Source organism: Patella vulgata, chromosome 5 (assembly GCF_932274485.2).
Source record: "Patella vulgata chromosome 5, xgPatVulg1.2, whole genome shotgun sequence".
Taxonomy (NCBI): Eukaryota; Metazoa; Mollusca; class Gastropoda; family Patellidae; genus Patella; species Patella vulgata.
In genome coordinates this window covers 25,767,556-25,790,396 of record NC_065883.2, presented here as the reverse complement: position 1 = coordinate 25,790,396, position 22,841 = coordinate 25,767,556, and the positions used below count along the sequence as shown (strand labels likewise).

The 22,841-nt window shown below is 34.8% G+C and overlaps 1 protein-coding gene and 1 long non-coding RNA gene across 3 annotated transcripts in view; one reads left to right on the top strand and one right to left on the bottom strand.

Moving 5' to 3' along the window:
* LOC126820881 (estrogen receptor) overlaps positions 1 to 16,235 on the bottom strand; it is a 137,928-nt gene extending 121,693 nt beyond the window's left edge. The window contains exon 1 of the mRNA XM_050549027.2: positions 15,838 to 16,235. The gene's annotated coding sequence lies outside the window, so the exon portion shown is untranslated. The remainder of the gene's footprint in view (positions 1 to 15,837) is intronic.
* LOC126820890 (uncharacterized) lies at positions 924 to 22,481 on the top strand. 2 transcript variants are annotated; one of them, XR_008788064.1, is made up of 3 exons: positions 924 to 1,022; positions 7,174 to 7,305; positions 21,460 to 22,481. It is a non-coding gene; the product is annotated as an uncharacterized LOC126820890 (long non-coding RNA). The 2 variants fall into 2 exon arrangements; XR_008788065.1 differs by lacking the exon at positions 924 to 1,022 and adding an exon at positions 1,469 to 1,754.
* The last annotated feature ends 360 nt before the right edge of the window (positions 22,482 to 22,841 follow it).

Below are 22,841 nucleotides of genomic sequence, written 5' to 3'. Positions count from 1 at the left end.
AATTGTGGTTGACAGTTATTAATTTCTTGTAGGCTTGCATAATGTGACTTGTGTGTCTATAACTTTAGTTAGGAAATGATACTTTCAGACAAAAATAAGTTTTGTGGGTTGAACAAATGAGTGCTCAAGGAGCATATCTGTACTAAATACAGTTTTGTACGCCCACACTGAATTGTGTGTTGTATATTGTCAAAGCCCCCATTTGTCCATCCATCGTCCATAATTGCTTGTGGACACTCTAGAGGCTAATATCATTATCTTATTATGGCACTTGATCACTTTGAAATTTATACAGTGTCTATGGTCATGTTACGAAGAAGCCTATTCATTATTAACGATTTCCAATAACTTTGTATACTAAACATTATCATGGACTAAACAATTTGTAATGATTTCTGATAATTACTTAATGGGTTGTTACTTTTAATCAGTTTTACATTTTAGTGTTGTGTAAATGCTTTCATTATCAACAAAAGACAAAAAATTTAACAACCCTTGTGGACTGCTCAGACGACTGCTATGGGCATATGTTTCGTTGCCCGACAACCTATCTTTTAAACTGTATACAGTATGTAGGCCTCTTTTATGTATCGATATCAAAAATGCATTGTGATGTCGTTCGGTTTTTTTTTACCAAGTACATCCATTTGGAACTAAACATTTCTTTCAATGTATACAAGTGATTAAAATTGATATTTCTAATATATCTTCTGTGGATTTTTATGCAACATTTTAGATTTTTATAATTTTTTTATTTTATAACAATAAAAACGTCACTATTTGTTTCAATTTTGCATGATTTCAAGTTTGATTTTGATTCAATAAAAACACTTTACAGCTTTTAGTATCAGATATAATTTATTCTAGAAACCTCTATCCCATAATATTCATAAGTTAAATTTGCTTTGAAACAAGAAATATGATTGGCTCACTCATTGCGCAACCGCAAACCAGGACGTCTGTTAGAAAATGTCTAATACATGCTGTCTGGTCAAGATAGCCTGCAATGCAACTTAAATAAGGTAGTTATTTTTTTATTTACAGTTTTGTATGCAGACTTCTTTATGTGTCAGCCATGATTGCATACTGAAGATTTGCTACGACCAAAAATACGTTTTAAGATGGCCTTGATAAATTTCAACATGGTATGAGAATTGTATCATCAAGTTCATGGATGTGGATATACAATTTTTTTTCAAATGTAAAACTAAACACAAGCGAGATAAATGAAATGTCTGGATGTCTCGACCCATATATAAAAGTTACCCTGACACAGACGTGTGAATGACCTATTCAATCAAACTGCATAATACTTTGCAGCTGCATTTGTCACACTTCTTAGGCATCCATTAAAAAACATCAACATATAATGCAATTAGGGTATACATTACACTTGAATAGTATGGCGTTCTTATCATGTGCCGTCGTAACTATTTTTTCATGCATACTTCATACTTTAAAATATACTTAATTCATATTTGAATCATTTATTCAATCTAAATAAGATATGCGTTTTGAGTTTATTCATGTAAATATATACCAAGGCTTTGTGTTTTGCTTCAAAAGCTAGTAGATACAATATATGCATAAGTGCATTTCTTCTAACACGCATAAACACTACTACAACTTTTGGCAAATGGTACAAGTTATTTGATTGGATGATTCACTGTGACGAGAAATCGTATGATTTCCCAGGGTGTCTTGAAACAACGACTTCGGAGAAATATTTGGAATAGGTCGGAAATCTTTATGCCGTAAGTTACACGTTATAATATCATATTTATCGTTACATTAACTCAATTAGATTCAAATTATAAATATGTTTCCAGGCTATAAACTGTCTAATTTACATATGAACAGTTATCCGAATTAGGCGTAAACAATAGTTCTTCATTTTCTCACTGGATAGTTCAGTTATTTTAAAAACATCTGATGGGGTGACGCTTCAGAAATTAAATCTCCATCTATAAAATCATAAACTTTCTTCTTAAAGATTTATACCCTCTGAGCCATCTAATTTTGATTTACTAAAAACTGAGCATAACTTAATTTGAAAACCTTTAAATCTAAACTTGGTTTGGCAATAAAATATTCCTATAAATAAAAATTTAGGAGTTCTTACAAGGAATACTTTCTAATCAAATTTGATCAGATTAAGTCTTAGTTTTACAAATAATTTTTCCAAATAACCTAAACCTAAGTAAATTGCTCAAAAGGCCTTAGCAGAACGATACTTTTCCTCAAATGACTGAACATGTAAACTTTCTCACAATAGGGCTACATTATCAGATGAACTTTCAGAAATAATCATACCAGAGGAATTCTATTATCTCAGATAATTAATGATATTAGCTTACTAGAGGAAATTTTCTCCTAAGTACCATTAAAAGAACTGTTTGAGCTCAATCGGTTGAGAATTCTTTGAAATAAATGCAAGGAGATACTTCTAGCTGCTGTTGGGAGAGAGAGAGAGAGAGAGAGAGAGAGAGAGAGAGGGGGTTTAATGTGCACTCGACACAAACTTCAATTTTATTTCAATAATTTGCTTGCGCATAGGGGTCTTTAGCAGTGGGAGTAAACCTCAGAACGCGGAGAAAACCCACGAGGTTGGACAGACGACCCTACTCTTGTCACATACAACCGGGGAATTGAAACCCCACCAGTTGACTCAATGACAGATGTTATGATACAGCGCGCACGTGCTAACCATTCAGCCATCCACATCCCCCCCCACCAGCTGCTGTTGGACCTGATGCAGTTATGCTGTGCGCATGTTTGACAGCAGTACATTTTCTGTATATGTCCTTTAACCTAAAACCTTTAGACTTTGGGAATGTGCATGAGTGGGTAAGTTACTCAAGCATCTTAAAAAGGTATCAGTTCTTATTAAAAAGCTTATTTTTCTGTTAATATTTTCTCAACCATAAGGATGTCTGGGCTTTGTAACATTGATGCTATTTCACCGTATATTCCGGACATGTCCTACACTATTTTCCAAACGTCCGATCAGGACATCAAGATACAGTGAATAATATTCAAAATTCCGAAATTAATTGACTGTACTAAGTGTATAACTACTACTCATTTTTATTATCGTTGATAATAAGCTGGATTGATTAGGTAATTAAGTGATCAACGTATATATCGTGTTATACTGTCTATACACCTACCTTGATTAACTATTATTAAAAACTTAATATATGTGATAACCTCATGGTTTCTCCCTTGTCAGACATTTTAGTCTTCTTGATATCAGCCAACAGCATGTACAAACTAGTCCTACATGTCACATATCCTAATAGTATATAATAAGCCTACCCCAAATCAATGGAGAGTCATTATTACATTCAAAATGCTTTGATTCTTATCTACTGCCTAGTTCTCTACCAAGAAAATGTGACGATGCTGACACATCCTTGTCCGCTGTTTCTACTTCTAGTTGTGTGTCATCACAAAATAATTTTTATCTGTAGCCATTTTCCTTGCAAGAATTTTTCATTCATCGAAAACAAAATATTCCATACATACACGCAAAACGTATCTATATGTATCGCTGCCTAATATTAGCTATTAACTTATTTCCCGTAATGAAACTATGACTTTATATAGAAATGCCCATCTACTGTGGCACTCTCCCTCGATCTTGCATGGAAATCATCTCTTACCATATAAGGCAGTGCTTACTACAAAACTTGTAATTGAGTTGATTATGCCGTGAATTATGTGTTAGCACTATCAGTTAGGTGGGCCAATAACAGACATAAAGATAGGTTGCCAGGGCAATGAAATCGTCTGAACGGTCGACAAGGGTTGTTGCATATTTATTCTTTCATAGGTAATTTGGGGCATTTACAAGACAATTTCATACAGATCAGATTATAATTTTTGTCATTTAAGGGTTCACAAAGTTCTACAAACTGAAACAAGGACCTTAACTCTGGAAGTAATTTACAGAAATTGTTGAAATTTGACAGGCTTTTTTGCTTTACTAATTTATATACTGCCTATAAATTTTATGCAGATAGGAGTGTTTACAAGGTCTAAGAAAGTGAAACAAGGGACATATAACTGTAACTCTAGAAGTAATAAACAGAAATTAAATAGGCTTCTTCATCTCACTTATAGGATTCTTCTTTATACTAATTTAAATGCCGCATATAAACTTCATACAGACTGGCAGATAATTTTTGATCTTAGAGTGTTCACAAGATGCAACAAAGTGAAACAAGGGATATAACTCAAGAAGAAATAAACAGAAATTATTGAAATTAAATAGGATTCTTCATCTCACTAATGTAAACAACATACATCAATTTTAAAACAATCCGATGATAACTTTTGGCATTACAGCATTCACGAGAAATTGTGATTAACTATCAATGTAATTTTAAAAAAAACATTTTATAAAGAACACAACGATGTTTTGACTTATTTCAGACGTTTTGCATTCATTTGTTGCTGTATAAAAGAAGACATATAATTTTGGAGGAATATTAAAGCCGTGAATTTGAAAATTGTATTACGACAACATTTAATTTTGTAGGAATATTACTGACATAAATTTGAATCCTGTATGGGAATTAAATATGAAAAATAGCTAGGTGCACCTATTTTTATTATGTACGGATCTGAATATTTTGTTTACATATGATTTTTAATTATGGTCTAAACCCCTCTGCTTATATAACGATAAGAGTTTTACCCCTTTATTTTCGGGTGTAAAAATATGAAATAGCAACACTTCTTTGTAAATGTATTAATATTGACATATTCCAAATACTGTATGTTAAAACACAAACTAAATTAGTTTGTCAAAATGTGTATTTTCAATTAGTAACAAACACATAAACTTATGTTTAACACTTACTCAGGGGATTCAAAATTTGTTACTAATACTCATAGCCGTTTGTCCAATATCTGTTACTACTAATAGTAGTTTGACCAAAATCTTTTTGTGATGGTAAACTTTATATGTCATATTTTTTGAGGGATGGTCATAAAATATTTGATGGGAATTGGTATTCACAGAAAGACATTTTGACAAGGCTCATTTTGTTTAAACAGTGTGTTAATTAACGTTTTAATTTTGAAACAGTTTTGCAATTATCTACCAGTTTGTCGCAGATTATTTCATATATTCCAACAGAGATAATAGTAATACTAATTATAATACTTGTATCGCGCAACTGTTCAATACACTAGTGAATGCACTAGGTGCTATAAAATTTTCTCACTTTGGATTGGTGACTAAATAACCAAGTTTTCACTTTGGATTTAAAAACTGACAGATTCACATTGTCGGATATTTTCTGGAAGTGTATTCCAAACAATTGATGCACTGTATCAAAAAGTTCTGGATCCAAATGATTTCAAATTATAACCTAGTACATCCGATAATAGTTTCCCCTCTGATCTTAATGATCGTTTAGGTTGATACAGTGATACTAGATTTTGAAGGTAACCTGGCGCGGATCAGAATTTACATGTGATTACGGAAATTACCCAGATTATCCAGAACAGAAACATCAATCTCTGCCATAAAGTCGCCTTTTCCCTCCTACTCTAAAATTCACAGAACATGCAAATGTTTGCCAATAAATCAGATGCAGCAAAAATATTGTGTCTTTTATGCAATAAATGTTTAGATACAGTTATTTTAAAATGTTTATTCATACTTATAGAAAACACGGTATAATACAGTGCTTCTCCCCACTTGAGAAATATTTTCTTCGCTATTCACCCCTGGCACTATAAAACATCAAATCACTAAAAACTAAAAACTGAAACATGCTAATTTGGTATCGTTTCAAACACATATTTAATGAACAGATGCCATGGATTTACACATTAAAAGCACAATGGAGATGTCATGACCCTTGTTTAGTGAGCACCTTGTGCTTGGTGTTTTTGAACAAGGGTCTTCTACAGGGGTAATCGTTCATCGTGAGGTGCCGCAATAAATCCAAAATTCAGATAATCAATTGAATATTTTCGAACTTTCACCTTCGCTTTCGTAGCCATGATGTTAATTCACTAGGACACGAGCTTTGGTGTGTGATACTGCAGACATAATAATGCACCATCGCACAATACAGTGCTTATTGTCACACTGACACAGAGAAACTGAGAATTGAGCAACCAATACTAAAGACAAGTGATTGAAATTAAATTGGGAATCCCCATTCAGGCCGTGCAGAGTTTGGGTGTAAAAAGAAACTAAGCGATCGACCTAGCTGCCTATAGTCTATTTCACATTGAGATGAGACTAGGTTACCCACTTCCCGGACAATCAACAGTACAGCGAGATAGGATAAGCGCCATTATACTCAGCGTCGAAATTAATTATGCTAGTGCTAGTCAGTAATTTAGTTTCCGACCAATGGCTACGCGGGTTTGTGGTCGGTAACATTCTGACTGATGGCTCCCGGTCAGGAGTCTGAAAACTCAATTCATGCAAATTCCCCCCTTTGTGTATAATTCACCAACAATTCCCCCGTTTTCCAAATTTCACCCCAGAGCATTTCGAATTCACCCCTGGGTGTGCACATGAACCCCGGTTGAGAAGCACTGGTATAATGGAAAATAGCAATGAAGTTAACCAAAAAAAGATTTTTAAACAAACAAGAACATAACAAATATATAGCAAACAAAAGGGACATTAAAATTCATTAAAATGACATGGTTCTCAATATTGAAAATGTTGAGCTAGCTGGTCAGGGTGACAAATTTGAGGCAGGATTTTGATGTTGAGGATTAGGGGCAAACCGTTGGATTAACAGATTCTGGGTAGGTGGCAGTCGACAGCTTGCACAAATAATGTTGGATGGATGTGGTGGTGTAACCACTGCAGATCATTGTTACAAATATATTGTAAGTTTTATATTGTTATACTCTAAGAGTGAGTCTAGAGTTATGTTATTCGGGATAATGGCAATTACGGGGATGAAACTGACTTTACCCGAAAGATGATGTTGGAAAATCTACACAATGGCCTAACCGATCGCACCTCCCACCTAACTTCATCATTTGACTTGCTTCCTCAGACAGACGCAGTATGCCCTTTATGAACTATATGTAGCCCGGTCATCTGTCACCCGTAAAATAAAGTCCTGGAATAGCGCATTATGTTCAGAACTAGAGTGATTATTAATACATATCACTTCTATATTTCAGAAACTGGTGAACCAAACTCTGTTGAAATGAAGAGTCTACCAACAACAAAGTAAGAACTTGTATTGTAAAGAAATCTGGTCAAATGATTTGACTCCAGATGTGTCTACCTCCTACACTGAGCACAAGTACAAAGTAATGTCTATTTCATTTCTTTGGGTGGGCGAACTTTTGGTGACATACCAAATGTTATATTTATGGAGATGTCAAGGGTGGAAAAGCATCAAATAATGAATCCTATTTGATAAGCGAAAATGGGAAATGGTCAACTTTTAAAAAGTTAGTATTAAAATAATATGCGATTTGCCTAATTCATTGGGACATCAAAGGAGAAAAATCATTATTATCAAATAACGAATCATATTCGATTTGCGAAAATGGGAATTGGTTAACTTTAAAAAGTTTAAAATAATCTGAAACTGGCTTAATCCTATTGACAACTTAATTAGAATAAGACAATGTCGTAAATCAAAACTCTACACACACCTATACCTCTGCGACTGATCATGTTGCGTACAATCAAGTCCATTAACCCAGAATCAATAAAAGCACTTCTTCAATTCTACACATGTTACTACATGCATAAAGATGTTTAAATTTTAATCTACTAATAACTGAAACCTGAATTATTGTAATTTAACAATTATTTATACACATGTATGTGTGATAAAATCTATATAAGTATGAATAAAGTTAGGAAATACATTGTTTCTTTATACAATTGCTGATGAATTACCTGTTAAGATTAAGGTTATTCTGATGCAAGAGAACCTTGTTTCAATATGATGTATATGAGGCTATTGCTTGAAGCCTTGAACTCACCCCACTTCTCAATTATTTCACCACTTCTTTCTCTGAAGGTGGATGCACAATTATTTTTCATGGTCTTTGGCACTGATGGTTTTATGGTGAGGGATTTTCTTGGCAATTTCTTATGCCAATATATCTAAGATTCTTTATTTAACACTTTAGCATTGATGCAGTGCTCTTTCACTTCTCCATACTCTACCACATACATAGTTGTTGAAGTTTTATGCATACCTTTGCCATGTATATTATACGACTGTGCATCGAAATCCAACTGGATATGTACCGTACACAATGTGTGCAGAAAAAACTGCAGATGTACTGTACAGCATTTATGCATAGTCTTGTTCTTTCTATGGTACAAGATTTATTGTCCCTGTTAGAAAATGTTTGATATTCCTGATATCCTAAGGGTATGCCTTTATTTTATATGGATTATTTGAGACGAATATGCAGCTATTGGTATATGAATAATAAATACATCTGATATTCTAAATCAACATGTAAATCGACAATGAGGCCTATACAGTAGTGACACATGATAGCACTATTACACCAAGTTTCTATCATATTACTGTGTGATCAATTATCGAGAATCATAATTGTGCACCATACAGTAGTCATTACGCTCACAGTGCAAAAAAATAAATGATTTCTCAATGACAGTTGACTTGTGAATGACTAATACAAATCACTAATCACTAGGTCAAGAGCCACATAAACAAAAGGACTGGACTAAGGACTACAGTTCTGTCCCTCTTTATTTCGCAACCCTCATGTGCAGTATCTATTTATCGGGCACAATTTCTGCTTCCTTTACTCTCTTAAACTGTTGATATTTTCATCTCGTTGTTGGAAAAGGTTTGAATTTAGATTATTTTCCGCCCGGTTTTAGCTAATAATCATGATTATAATGCGGAAGGACAAAGATATAATCAGGTATGATGGCATGAGAAAATCCTTTATCAAAGGATACTCTGCTATCATTTATTACCCTTCAACTTTTTTTTATCAGATTATTGTGACATATTTAAATTTCGGTGCGTAAACAGATTAGAAACTTACAGAAATCAATGGCTAAAGGGACTATAAGGTCCAATAGCCATGTGTTAAATTCAAACTGAGCTCATAAAAATATAGGTAAAAATTAAATTGAATGAACTTTATTCTGTAAGGAAATCTACACCTATATATCAATAATATTGTTTTGAGAATGCCAATGTTATATTGTGATCTGATTAAAATGGTAGTAATATGTTCATTACAAAAATATGTCACTTCACTTCATCGATTATTACCCCCTTGATTCTTATCAAGTATGATCATGTGATGAGTTTAAGCTTTTATCTCTCTACTAGTCTACTACATATATATATATGGATATATAGAGGATATTTGTCGTTTTAGAGTGAATAACACATTTTATTTCATCGAGAAGCAAGAAAACTTATATTTCCACGAATGCGTAGCATGAGTAAATATAAACATTTTCTTGCTTAGAAATGAAATAAAATATGTTATTCACGACAAAACGACAAATGTTCTATTTATTTTATGATTTTACAATCATTTTAGGTAAAAACAACTAGCCTGTGGAATAACACTTTTATTTCACTGATAAAACGCGGTATTCCACTACTGATCATAAAATAAATGGATGTATTTTATATATATATATATATATTAGAATAGTTAATTAAAGCTGCTGTTTGGTAATATATCGTCTACTATTGTTAATTGAATTATTGTTTAATAAATGCTTGAAGAGGCATTATCACAGTGAAAACGTTAGCATATAAATGTAGTTTTGTTTTGCCATCTTTTGCCAATTATATATATATATTTAGCTTGTATATATGAAAATTAAAATATTGAGGAAAGAAACACAGTATTATGCGGCTAGCGCTTTCAGTGCCACCGGACATCTTCAAGCCTTTAATACATATTCTCCATTGATATAATCAAGTCCATTGATCGGGGGTGGCATGGTCGCTAAGTGGTTAAGACACTGGCTCACTAGCCTGGAGGTCGCGTGTTCGATCCCTGCATTGGCTGAGAAAGTCCATTGGGACTTTCTGGGGTGGTTTCCCCCTGTCAGTGGTGCAGGACTGAGGGCCTGTCAAGGACAGCTGTCTAGTCATTTGGAGGGGACGAAAAACCGAGGACCCTTGTATACATTGGCAGTTGAAATTCGATATTAGAGTAGGCCATAGTGCTGCTGCCCGGGCAAAATTTCCCTCATAGCTCACTGTATGGCCTATGCTCGTCTTCATTAGCCCAGTCGGAGCAGAACAGTAGGACGTTAAACCCCATTTCATTTCATTTCGATTAACCCGAAATCAATAAAAGTACCTCTTCAATTCTACACAAGTTACTACATGCATAAAGATATTTAAATTTGAATCTACATGTACCAATAACTGAAACCTGAATTATTGTAATTTAACAATTATTTATATGTGTGATAAAATCTATATAAGTATGAATAAAGTTAGGAAATATATTGTTTCTTTATGTATATACAATTGCTGACGAATTCCCTGCTAAGATTAAGGTCATTCTGATGCAAGAGAATGGAGAATATGTATTGAAGGCCTGAAGATGTTCCAATGGAACTGAAAAAACTTTGTTTCTTTCCTCAATATTTTAATTTCCATATACAAATAAAATATGGATTAAAGAACTACATTTGTATATATTTGTAAGTACTTTCGCTAATACTCTTCAGACAAATAAATATTTAATCACTGGAGATTTCATATTGCGCATATCACATCACAGACAAAAAGAAAACAATAATCTTGACACAAATACATATTATAACCACCACTAGAGATTTCATATTGCTCATGATCGAAAAAAGCCATAACACACAAATATATATATTTTATATGAGCTACAAAAACAAAACAACTATGGTGACACACAAACATATGTATTCAATCAGTCGAGATTTCATATTGCGCATATCACATAACCTACAGAAACAAACAACAACCATGATGACACACAAATAAATTTATCTAATCACTAGAGATTTTATGCGTACCACATGACCAACAAAAACAAAAGAACAATGATGGCATACAAATAGATATATTTTCAAATAATATCACTAGAGATTTTATGTTGCGCATATCACATGTGACATGACTGACAAAACCAAAACAACAATCATGACATAAATAAATATATTATAACCACAAGAGATTTAATATGGTGCATATCACATGACCGACAAAAACTATGATGACAACTAAATTTATTTAATCACTAGAGATTTTATGTTGCACATGTCACGTGACCGACAAAAACAAAACAACAATCAGGACACACAAATAAATATATTTTATCACTAGAGAGACAAAAACAAAACAATAATGATGATACACAAAAAAAAAAACCAAGATAGATGCAAACTGTCCATGATGAACACAAAGCCCTTTACAATGACTAAAAACAATAAGCACAAACGTAAGCTAATTGTCAAGTTGAATACAAAAATGTTCCTTACATGTTAGTAGGTCAGTCTCTGGATTTTACTATAATTATTTAAGCCTAAGATTGTTTAAGGTGTAACATATAAAATTAATCTTTTAATTCACGTTGACAGTTATAAAGCAACTTTACATAGTTTCTGAAATATTAAAACTAACAAACACCAGTGTGGGGTTATTGAAAAATTACTTCATATATTTAAGTCATCACAAATAAAAGCAACTAACATCACTTTCACATTGATGTCATATAAAATGTTACTATAAAATAGTATAAAATAAAAAATAAAAATCCTACCCTATGACCCTATCCAACTTGGATACTTTGTAAAACCAAGAAATCAAACATACCCTTCTCACCTTTGTAGTATCTTCAAATATTTCCCTTCCCCTGTTTATCTAAATACAGTTCTCTTGGATTTTGCCCCATACTGCTAGAAGGATTCAATTAGCATATGAAAGTCCAAAATGTCTGCTCTTCCCCTAGCCTTTTTTGGCAGGGATGGCACAAGAAAATCTTTAAAAATCTGACTGTAAATGGTGCTTTCTAGAGTACATCCAGATGTATCTAGCTTAGGCACAAATGTAGCATGTGGCAATCTTCCCATTTCATCAATTCAAGACTGAAAAGTGTCCACTAAACTATGTGTAATTTAGGGGCTTGAGTCTACCAGACTTGAAGATTCCTTCTCAGTGCGGGGATCACGTGGCTAAGTGGGTAAGACGCTAGCTTGCTAGCCTGGAGGTCGGGTGTTCGATCCCTGCATTGGCCGAGAAAGTTCATCCAGATTTTCCGGCATGGTTCTCCCTTGTCAGTGATGCAGGACGGAGGGGCTGACAAGGAAAGCTGTCTAGTCGTTCGGATGGGACGAAAAACCGAGGTCCCGTGTACACATTGGCGTGCACGTAAAAGATCCCTTGGCAGTTGGAATTCGATATAAGAGTAGGCCGTAGTGCTGCTGTCCGGGCAAAATTTCCCTCATAGCACACTGTATGGCGTATGCCCGTCTTCATTAGCCCAGGTTAGGAGCAGAACAGTAGGACGTTAAACTCCATTTCATTTCATTTCATTTTCCTTCTCAGTGCATCCCTACTTTTTGGTGGCATTGTGATGGTTGACAACCAAGCCTAGAAATAAGTCACCTGTCAACAACATAGTTAGGCACAAATTCAGACTTTATAGGGCACAACCGATCTGTTGCCAGTCACTATAAACCCCATTCACCTGTGCTGTTAATAGCATTGTGTAATATTGGTTATATCTGCATGGTCAAATTTTTCGTCTGGCATAATCACAGATGACTAAAAAACTTTTGGTTTTTGAAACATTTTCAAAATCTACCAATACAGAGAGCTTTGTGGTGACCAATCAAATATCTAACTATGAGTGCCTGTAACTGACCAATATCTGTATTTTATCCAGTTAATCATAACTATGTTTTTTTTTATCGAAACGATATTACATCTAGGTGACAAATAATTATGTTATCTAATCAATATAGTTATGAAATTTGCCGGGTAATAATGTTTTACTATTTTTACTTTGTCTAGACTGATGGCACGTGGAAATATATAAACTTTATACCATTTCATGCAGATATATATTAATATGTACTTAATAGCATGATTCTTGTTATAACCGTAAGATACCTGTTGGTTTATGTCAATTTCATACACGTTAATCACACAGAATTACATCATACTCATCTCAGTTAGGAGGAAGTGTGGAGAATCTCTAATTGATGTCATCATCATCTTCAACATCACCTAGTTATCTATCACATAATAACCAAGACTCTGTTGACCAGTAGCTTTTTGTCTCTGAAGTCAAATTTTGCCCTGGTTTCAGTTCCAAATTATAAACAAAAGTTTTTAGCATGTTTTGAAAACAACTCAGTGGCGTCTATCATCATGAACAATTAGTAAAGTATTGGAATTCCAAATTTCCTCTGATGTTTAATTCTGATAGTCTATGTTCTTATTTTTGTTCAATGATCTATATATCATAATTCACAATTCAGATAGTTTTCATACTAGCAGGGATAATACAGGTACATGTTCCGATATTGTGCACCCAGAAGATTGAAAGATGGAGATGCAGAATAACCCAAAGGTTTCAAAGGAGTTTTGACATTAATTGTACTGCTGTATTCAAATAAACCATTTTCAGCAGATGTAGTGCCATAACTGGAAATGATTTGGTGAAGTGGAGGGATCTTGAACAAGCCACTTTTCTTGAAAGCAATGGCTCTGTTAGTAATTTGTCCAAAAATGAAAAGAGATCAATAAAGAGAAACAAATAATTTCCAATTTCCTGATCATGATACCATAAAATAACCAGTAAGGAATTACCCTATGGCTATTGTGACTGCAGTAATTCATATTATTCTCTAATTTCTATCAACAGAATGGGAGTTGGGTGGTCTAGTGGTTTAACGAGTGCATGTGAAACCGCATTAGGTTTTGATTCCCTGCTTGCACATGACAAGAAGTAAGGTTGCCTGTCCCACCTCGTTTCCTCCCACTGCTAAATACCCCTATGCCCAAGTGAATTATTGAAATAAAATTGAATCATATGTTTGTCCCAAAATGACCTAGTTTGTGTCGACCTTAAACCTCTCTCTCTCTCTCTCTTAACAGAATGCACCAATGATGATGCAATAGAAAAAGTTATGCATCAAAATAACATGTCAAGTAAAATATTATATAATCATTTAGTTTTTGTGCAGATTTATTTCTTTACCATGAAAGCCCTACATAGTGCTCGATCTAATTAAAGACCTTCATTTCCTTAAACCGCCACTGAAAACAACCCTGAATCTATTAATTTCAGGCAAATTACCATATTATAATCCTGAACATAATAAGCATTACATCATTAAGGAAAATATATTTCAGTTACCCCACAAATACTGGCCTTCGGATCCATTCACTTAATTTGATATTTGTTGTTTATTCCATGCAATGTCTATGTCTTTTCCACAGGTTTGTCGTATTGATTTTTATTTTGTGTGCAGTTGGTCCTCCTGCACTTACTTTTTAGAATAATAATATTTATATATTTATAAGAAATCTGTTTATGAAATTAGCATTCTAATTCTATCATGAAATTAGCATTTTAATTTTATCATGAAAGTTTATCATGAAATTAGCATTATATTTTTTATCATGAAATTAACATTTTAATGTTTAGCTTGTATCCCTAAATGCATCCTATATGCATGTTTTAATATAAATGTTCATTAATAAATAACAATAAAAGTCAGCAAAATCTAAATAAAATTCTGCTTTGTTATTGTGCCATCAACCATTAAAAGAATATATAAACATAAAAAAACAACCATAGTATTCTGTGCTAGATACCAAATAATGTCTAGCAAATTTCACAATATAACTATGCATACATCATGTGGACTAGATATAAATCTATATCCATTGAAAATAAAACACCCTTGTTACCTGTAGCCTATGGGTGTATGTCATTATCAATATTATGAAAAAGATTTTTTTTCAATCTATTTTCTAAATTTCTCTGTTGTTACTTGGTTTAGATGATTTTGCAAACTTGTTATTAACATATTATTGAGACTTTGACCTAAATTAATACTTAAAAAGCTTACAGCATTCCACAACATATTCAACTGGTATATAACTATTTATAACCCTTCTAAATATTCACTACCTTTCTTTTGATAATATTTTAACATGCAAAAAATATTCTTGTTATCATAAGTGTGTATATTCAAAGGAGCATGCAAAGATATACATTGTACTAGACTAAAAATGATCGAATAAACTTGCGTCACATGATCACTGTGAGCTTATATAACGTTCATAATTACATGTTAAGGCCTACTCTTCACATGTACATGTAGAGTTAGTCAAAAATGGCCGACGGAGGAAAACAAACGTTCAAACTCTGTCTTTTGAACTTTCTCCAAAGGAAGGCAATTTGTCAAATAAACAAATACTGCGGTACTAAACTTCGCCGATGACCTCAGACATGCCTCAGTTGTGTGGTCGATTATAAAAAAAAATGTTATCAAATGTAAAGTGGTTATGTCGTTAAGCAAATAAACTCATCGAAATAATACATTCAGTATGAGGTTAAATGAACTTTGAATGCCTTGAAATGACAACCATTTCGGTGTATCGCAACGGTGGCTATTGTGTCATAAAGTATAATTTGGCCGTCAGATGCATCCAACATAAATGTTGTGTAATTTTATTGCATGACCCGGTGTGACCCTAGAAAGCTCAGAAATGCAATAACAGCCAGTCGGTGCATTTCATATATATCACCAAAAGACTCTTTACAATGTTGAATAACCATAATATAAAGACATTAAAACGTAGAGTTTACCTGTTTCTATGGCGTTTGATGACTAATATCTCCAAGGTACTAATGTTGTGTGTTGCTCGGTCGCACAGAGCTTCTCTTTTTTTCTTTTAGATAGCTACTATTAGGTCAGCATGTCGCTATGTCAGAGTGACCCCTTCTTCTTCTTACTGCAAGGTCGTTCAACTGCGGGCTGTTCTCTGTTGTTTAAATAATTCACAATTCACAAAATAAAACTGACAAAGATTGAATTTTTACTAGAATACACAGTGTCTTGCTATTATTTAAAGGTTACATCGTACTGGCTGGTATTGATTATCTTTTCTCATAATAAAGCACTTCACGTAAGCAGAGTCGGGCTAAAATATGTAGGTCGCTTTATAGCTAGTTGGGTCACTGGAACATGTAAGGTCACGGGTTAAGTTACCAAATATTGCATAACGGCTATTTGGTCATTATATGACCACTAGGGGAATCATAATCTATGCATAGTGTCGCGTGTATGTCAATGCCCCCAGCGTGTGGGTAATTGAGATGGAATGGAGTCGACTTCTAAGGATTATTTTTAGCGCACGGTTACACCGAAGAAGTGCATTATTACCTAACCATCCAGAACAGTGCGAAATTATTTATACCCACGTATTTGGTCCTAACTAGGTCACTGAAGCAGACGAATATTTAGATAGATTACACATTTTGTAAGGATAAAAATAACTTACATACACCACCCTGTCGGGTCAAAGAAATCCCAACGTGAGCTTTCATTTAGACCGTCCCATTTATACCATGTATACTGTTAAATGTACAGGACAGCGAATACAAAAATGTTATAGCCATGTGAAGTATCCTCTATATCTATATTAATGCTATTTGTAGAATGCAGGATAATTAATTTAGTGCGAGTTTGAATAGGTTATTGGTAATTAGATCTGCTTTTAATTGTTTATTTTCAAATGGCCGCTATGTTTACTATTTCTAGAAAACCCGACATCACATCTCATTACATGGGAAGGTAAAATAGACAACATTTCGCTACATTTTAGTATTTGAATCAATTTTTATGCCCTGCATGATAATTTGATAATTACACTAAATGTAAAGAATGCCGGGACAGCGAGTCAACGTTTACTATTATGTATTATTCGTTTAAAGTACACTCGTGTGTGTGTGTGTGTGGGGGGGGGGGGGTAAAGGACTATATTTAAATATAAATGATAGACATAAGTCGTCCGAGCAAGCAAGCCACAATAGTTGTTGCATTGTTATTCTTTTGCAGGAATCATTAATCAGACAGCAAAACTGATCAAGGGTAACACCGCATAAAATTATCAAAATCCCGTCAGAACGAAATTCATATTGGCGGGGAGGAGGTGTCACATTAGCTAGTCAAAAGGGGTTTCACCACTTATCCCTATAGGGTCAAAACAGCCATGCATGTGTTGTACAAAACATGTACCGTTAATCAGCTGATAATTTAGCCGTTCTGGTCGTCGGAATTGTAATTCAATCGGCTGATAACTTTAGTCTTTAGGGCTCAAGATAACACCCTAAGGGGGTGTGGGGGTGTCTCTCCTGTTGGGGTTTAAGGGGTCCTTCGCCCTGAGAATTTTTTTGAAATTTCGACCTGAAACGGTGGTCTGTGGAGTATATCCCGGGCGGGAAGTCATATACTTAGTTCTATTAAGCAGACAAAAAATATCGCAGAGAAGAGGGTCCCACTGTCAGTCCGGACCCGATGATATCGGTTCGCGATTCTTGTCAATTAACAAGACCGCTACCTGTCAACCAGAAATAATATTTTGGGTTTCGGGTTATGGAAACATTTCTGATATCAACTACCTAATAATTTCAAAACTCATCGAAAAAAGGCCACTATGTTGCACGATTTTTGGGAAATGGGTCTTCGTTATTTGTTTCTAACAAATATATATATATATTTTTTCACCAAATCGCCGGGCCCCTTCGGAGCCCGGACCAAGGCATTTGCCACTGTTGCCCTCGCCATGATCCGTCACTGCTCTTCTCCCGGAAAATTTTGAAAATTGGACGGCCGCAAACACGTTTTCCAACCCAGAAAATCGTTCTCTAGCAAACTCTGAACAATGAACATAGTGACAAGACAGGGGCCCCACGACGGTGGGACATTGGGCAATTTTGTTTCGGGGGTGGGGGGGACAAATCATTTTTTCGGGGGTTGGGGGCACTGCCACCCTTGCCCCCGGCTGGCTACGGGACTGCACCCATCTTGCAGAAATTTGTGTCATTCCTAATTCGTTTGCGATAATGTGCTCAGTACAGTCATGAGAGATGTCCACAATACTGGCAATATGTCGAGTCGTCAATCGTCGATCAGGCATCAACATGTCATGCACCCGGGTAATGTTTTTCCATCCAACTGATCATATTTTTCAGGCTTAGAACTTTTCAGTCAGCCCTCGTAATTCGGCTTTACGTCTCACAAGAAGGACTAACTGCGTTTTGCTTGTTATGCCCTTGGTTATCCCCGAAATCGAACCTAGGACCTCCTGGTTATAGCGACCCTTGTCAAACTCACCGAGCCGGGTGGATCCCATATCACCAATGACGTAGCCTATAATACAGAAGTATGCAATGACCACAGGAATGAATGGGTGAAATGAGTTTAACGTTCTACTATTCTGCACCAATCGGGTTATGGGCATACGCAATACCTATGAGGGATATTTTGCCCAAACAGCAATTGAATTCCAACTGTCAGGGGTTCTTTTACGTGCATGCCAATATGTACATATTAATAGGACGCGCACGACCTCATGGGCTATTTGTAGCTAATTTATGCGACAGTTTAGACTTGGATTGCAGCTTCACGATAAAACCGAGTAACCTGACATAATGTTTAAAAATATAAATAATCTATGCACACTACCCCGCATTTGCATTGATGTCGGTCGGGTTTTTTTTCTCGCGGCACTTCCCCATAATCTGTCGGGGAAATAGATCGAGCTTGCAGAACAGGTGAAAGATGACGAGCCACAAGTGATTTAATACATGTATTGTGACAATATTATTTATGGAGGACGCGGTAAAGGCGTGCAATGACATGGAAATATGGGTTTAATGCATCCGATCAACTGCTGTTATTATGTTTTCTATTGTTAAAGTAGCTAAGTCTCTAACTCAATATCATCCAAATTCTTCAACATTGAAAACATGAAATATTTGTCAATTTCAATCAACAATGATGTTGTGATCTTACCGGGAAAATATGGGCTTCTGATATCCAATATTCAAGACAAAATAAACATTTTACCATTGGTACACGAATCGTGTACCATAATGCTTTTCAGCGTCATTTGTAACAAGGGACTCGAAAAACGAGGCTAGTCATATTCCACAAGTCATGTCAAATGGTGACGTCATATTCTTATCTGGAGAACACGCGCAATAAATACTATCGGTGTAGAATGGAATAACAAGACGCTAGAGATTGCCATTCGATCAAGACTTCTGGCGTATTTCGCCGTATATAACTGATTAGAAATTACAGTAAAACAGAAACGATTGAATGTAAATCAGTTTTTATACATTCATATTACATTATATATGTGTTGCAGCCCATTTGTGTCAATTTCTAGATCTCAAATATTAGCGACTTAGCTCCTTTAAGCCGTTATACACTCTGGTATATTGATTTTGCCCTGGCAGTGACATTTTGCCGGAAAGAGAATTGTGCCCAACGCCCCATCTACATATCGCTTATAAATAAGCCCCTGTTTTCCCCCTATTATGTACGAGGGCTGGCTGAAAATTCTAAGCCTGAAAAAAAGGATAGATCAATTGGGTTGAATCAAACTTTTGCCACCAACAAGTACACTGTATAATCATTGAATGACTTATAAACATAAGAACTGCAACTGTAGTGTTTATTATTGTCTTCGTACCAGACCATCTTGTGAACCTACCCATTGAAATCACCAGAAATAAAAAAAAGGGACTAGCCGGTCGTCATTTTCCTAGTAATGGTGACGTTATGTCAGCTGTGAACGACTTTTTTAGATGCCTGACCGGCATCCAGGCCTTGCAACATCGTTGGTAAAAGTGTGTTACGCCTAGAAGGGGACTATGTAGAAATATAAGTGGAAAACATCGACTTCTTACAGGTCTTTCACAGATAGGCTTAGAACGTTTCTGCCAGCCCTCGTAAGTGTGCGTACACGCGGAAGGCAATGGAGAATTTTACCGGACAGCAGAGTTGTTAATACACACTTGACTTGTTGACGTCACATTTAAGCTCGTTCAGACCATCCAATATTCCAACGTGAGCAATTAATACCTATAGGGAAGAGAATCGCTGATTTGCCACAGTGCGAAATTTCGTTACCGGGCACCTTTCGGTCGACATCCTTATTTGAACTAAATTTTGCCGGCAGCACCCCCTCGATCATTATTTGTATTCTTAGAATACTTAACTGGAAGTTTGGAACACATGCCTACGGATATGGAATTAAATTGCATGCATATCGATGATAACTTCTACTACTGCACTGGTATTTAAGTCTAGTCAGTAACACTATGTGATATCAAGGTGCGGGTCAATCAAGCCGTATTCAATGAGGGTGGGGTGGAGAGATGGGGTGGAGCAAAATACGGTTTAACGTCTACAGACAAGCTCCTTTCGAATTAACATAGTGCAATTTCATTTCAATAATTCGTTTGCGCGTTTGTAGGGGTCTTCAGCAGTGCAGCCCACGTAATTTCCTGATGCATCGGAAAACATTTAACATTTATTTTAGAATTGTCCATATGTTTCATTTTCAACGACTTGGCGCAGTTTTTCATGATTCGACGCGACTTTTTAAATTTATAATATATGTTCCGTTCGTTAAAAAAAATGTTACCATTAAGCAGGCATGTTATTACAGAAACACAAAGGCGATTATTGAATATGTGATAAGGGAGGTAATTCACCTTTTACCTGACGGAATGTTACAGACGATAATAGTGTAACAACTCTCTTCATTTAAACGTCAACAATTATCACTGATGTTTCACGATTGGCCTTTTATGTCATATTTTGGAAGTGGTTAGGCAATAGCTCAGTTCTTATTCAGATATTTATATATAAGTTTAGAATATAAAATCGCTTTCAATCCGTAGTTGAAATTGATCCGTTCTGCTGCGTTTTAATAGGCCTCAATCCCTATAAGCAAAATCGTATTGTAGTAGTTAGCTCAAAAAATTTATACAGTCAACTGGTTCTAGCCAGTGTTTTTAATTTATTTATTTATCATCTTTGGGCCTCTGTGTAATTGTTATCACCTTACATTTATCAACATTCCGTTAATAAGATATACTAATAACCACTATAATTATACAGGGATTGTAAAATGTAGTTCATATGTTTTAGAAGACAGAAATCCAGGTGTAAAATGTGCAGGTGCCCGACGTCCTTCCAAACTTTCTTTATACATGTTTATGAAAAGACACCTGCTTCCATTTCGTTTAGTCTATATGCTATCGACATGTTTTAATCTTTGATAAAAAGGCGATAAATGGACATTTCAACACATATTTTGTATACGATATGTTATTTGATAACATCTCGTCAAATGATTTAAACAGTCTATTGTCTCTTTGTGTACATCTTTTAATTTTTTTTCTTAATAGACTATACACCATCAACGACATACAGCTTGAAGAATTGGTACATGGACAATAACATCGTGCTGATGAAAGGCGAAAATTTCCTATGGACAGAACATATTGTATGGGACGTGGCTTTAATGGAAGGTTTGGCACATTGTAATATTATTTAAACAAGAGAAATAATTATAGTAACACCATATGTCTATTTTTTTCGCATCCTTTCGTGTTTTTATCATGTATTTTATTTTTAAAATATAGTTTAAAATTCAGTTAACGCGGACATTAATTTAAAAGGACTCGCCTATATCGATAAAGCTAATTTGACTATGCAAGTAGACCAAGCATGCTGTGGGTTAAATTTGCGATATGTCGGTTGATCCATGACCAATATGCTGTTCAAAAATCAAGACAACTCAACAGAATATAATGAGGTTTACACCTCACACTGTACTTAGGATAATCTTAATCTTGAAACAGAGTAATTATATTTTTCCGTATGTGACTTCTATGAGAATAAAAAATGAATCAGATTTGAATCCCGGCATGGACAGAGTCGGACATTCAGGTTTTTTGGGTTTTTTTTTCAAATACCGGTTATCACTTATCAGGGACAATGCCTGGTGGTGTTGACAAGTAATGTTCGTCTAATAGGGACACAAATATGAGTTCTGGGAAGATTATGCGGAAATGCTGCTTCCCGGGCAAAGTGCTCTTTTGCATATCAAGATACAACTAATATTACTCTAAGTGTGTCTCAGAAAGTATTGTGTTGAACACTATTACATTTCTTCTTTCTGCGAGGAAGATTTGGCCAGGGCAGTGGCGTTTCCACTTACATCCCAACAAACTCCATAAAGATGCATAAAAGTATTCATTTTCTACAAGGTTGTTTCAAATTCCTTTAAGTTAGAATGACTGTTGGGTGTATAGCTTATAGTATAACAAAGATGTTATTATATAAAATGATTGTACGGTGATGTTTTACAATGATAAAACGTACGGAGATTGTTTATTTTATGAATAAAGTTTGATGTTCAGTCTAATTAATGTGTGGTTTTAATTGGGTTTAAAGGGTGTATGGCTCTATTTTTTGGAACCCTGAAATAGACAAAAATGGTTCTAAACGCATTAATGTAATATGAATGTATCTAAAGTGATTTATATATTCAAACTTTTGGAATAAATGTAGTGTAATATCTAATCAATTATATGTTCAATGAACTTTACTAATACTTCCACTATAGGCCATGTTTTTATTTGTTCATTACAAAATGGCACCCGAAACCATGCGGTACGCGACTCGTGTACTGATTATAAAATGTTAATTGTGTCTTAAATATTGGATATTAGGATCCTATAGTTTCATGACAAGATAACAACATCAATATTGATTGAAACTGACC